Source organism: Amblyomma americanum, chromosome 9 (genome assembly GCF_052857255.1).
Source record: "Amblyomma americanum isolate KBUSLIRL-KWMA chromosome 9, ASM5285725v1, whole genome shotgun sequence".
In the NCBI taxonomy this organism is placed as follows: domain Eukaryota; kingdom Metazoa; phylum Arthropoda; class Arachnida; order Ixodida; family Ixodidae; genus Amblyomma; species Amblyomma americanum.
In genome coordinates this window covers 16,710,421-16,712,804 of record NC_135505.1, presented here as the reverse complement: position 1 = coordinate 16,712,804, position 2,384 = coordinate 16,710,421, and the positions used below count along the sequence as shown (strand labels likewise).

Here is a 2,384-nt window from a genome sequence, read left to right as displayed (position 1 = left end):
CAGACTCGTCAAAAATTAGCGGCATAACCCGTGCTATGCCTACATTATTGCACTGCAGGAATGCATGCGTGGTGACCCACGTTCTGTTGCCGTAAACAAATTACAGTTTTGTTTTCGAAGGAATTGCTGCCTTCGCTCCTCTTCTGTCCTCAAAGATTGCACCTGGCGCTTACTTAGGCAATCGCGCTGTCTGTCCTCTTCCGTGGTTAGTGTTCTTGCCTGTCGCTTCAGAAGGCGATCGCGTTCTCGGCGATCGGCAGCAGTACTCATGGAAGGTTCAATGAAGTGAAGTAGCAGTCACTGACCATAGTCGAAAAAAGAAAAAAAATGTGGAACGCTTCACGATTTTGCGTGTCATCCTTAGCATGGCCCCTGCGCAAGGATGACACGCAAAATCGTGAGCGTTCCACATTTTTTTTCTTTTTTCGACTATGGTCAGTGACTGCTACTTCACTTCATTGCATCACCATGCCTGACCAGACGGATTTCCGTCGAACTCTTGACTTCATGGAAGGTTCCGCCGAGGACGACGTCATTAAGTGAGGCCATAGCAACACAGTTGGAAGTTGACGAGTGAGATATCCAAAACGAAATTGGTCGTTCAAGCAGAAGCGCCGGGTTAGTTCAGCAAAGAATTTTGAGCAGCCAGTGCACACGCGCTCATGGTCCCGAGATACCAGATCGCCACCGCGATCCTTATTTGGACGGCTGTGTACCTCGCGACGGCAGCAAGCCTTGGTGGTGGTGCTGAAAGACTTTTATTGTCTCGAGAACAGTACTCACACGTAGGTATGATCTGACCGACTCTTAAGAGACCGTCCCTCACAAACAACTAGGCGGTGTCCCTAGTACCCGACCCAAGTGGCGTCGGCCGCTGGCCGGCCGCGCTCAACCAGGGCCTTTTGGGCCTGAATGTGAGAGCAGCCGAGCAGTGTCGCCTACTAGTCCTCCTTGGTGAGGTTTGGGTGAGGAGAGGAGGGGGGTAGCAGGGTTGGAGCGACAGGCCCACACCATGTGGTAGATGTCCGAAGACATCTCCTCACAGTGCGGACAGCTGCTCTGCTCGAGAAAGAAGGGTCAAATTGTTTTAGAGCCCCCGGGTACAGCAAAGTATTAGTATACAGGCGGAGCAGAAGCTGATCTTCCACTTTTAAGAGGCGGTTTCACGGGCGGGGATAAAGGCCGTGGCCAGACTGACAGAGTAAAACAATGTCTTGTAATTTCCCACGCCAAGTTAATTTTCCCAAGTCGATGGAGTTGATGTAATCCGATAAAAATTGGTATGCCGTGTTGGGGAGGTTGGCTAATAATTTGACTAATTTTGTCCCGACTCGGAGCAATGCCACGTTTCATTTTGGCTATAGGGCCGCCCTCAGTTCGTGGAGCTGGAACGGTTGATCCGGCTCAATGGCTGGGACCGAGCTTCGCCTCTGATCCCCATCCACCTTTTACAGGTGCTAATAAATATGTCTGTTGTTATGACCCCTCCCTATTGTATTTCGTTAATGTGATTTCTTTCGGCGCGGGGTTTTTCTAAACCAAGAGCTCGTTTCGTTGGCGCTTCCCCTGCAGTTGTGTATTCTGCCCTTGCCCTCACCAGTGCTCCCCGATAACGTTTTTCTTCGATTAGCACTGGGTTTTGTTTAGTTTTTCTTATGTCTGCTATCCATTTACCAGGCGCTCGGCATTCCTGTCATAGCATTTTATGAAGCAGAGCCCTTAGCTCCGTTTCATTTTGCTTCGCTTCATGACGTATGCAGGTAGCTCTTTCTATTGGTTTTAATTTTAAAGTATTTTAGTGAGCAGCCACTGCTGCCAAATCGTCATGTTTCTACTTGGTTCCAATTTTGCTATATCTTATGTTACGGTTCGGTTATAAGATTCGTCCTAATGTAGCTGGTCATGTAACTTTCACATTTCCCATGAAAAACCATTCCCCTTCGTAACTATTCCTATGCATCAGTGAACCAAGCAATGGTTTGAAAAAAACACCGGCACTACTTCATAACTATTGCACATAGGTACTGTATAGACATATGCATAAATGCGTACACGACTTTAGCCCTCGAATCGCGTGTACTTCACATGACGTGCTCCTTCGAGACACTCTGCCACATCCTCGAGATTGCAGTTCTCAATCATTCGCAACAACACTTCAGTGCTCTTATCTCGAAAACCTAGGATGCTTGTCTTGTCGCGCGCGCTCGGGACACAGTTGTAATCGCCCATAACAATGCGCTGTCTGTCCGTGCGAAGGCGTTCTTCGACATTTTCAAAAAAACACGGCTGGGTCATCAACCACATTAGTCGCGTAAAAGCAAACAATACGCCACTCAGTGTTGTTCAGCGAAAAATTGAGGGACACATATCGACCCGAAATGCAC

At 48.4% G+C, this 2,384-nt stretch overlaps 1 pseudogene; it reads left to right on the top strand.

Moving 5' to 3' along the window:
- The first annotated feature begins 359 nt into the window (after positions 1 to 359).
- LOC144105773 (U6 spliceosomal RNA) lies at positions 360 to 417 on the top strand (annotated as a pseudogene).
- The last annotated feature ends 1,967 nt before the right edge of the window (positions 418 to 2,384 follow it).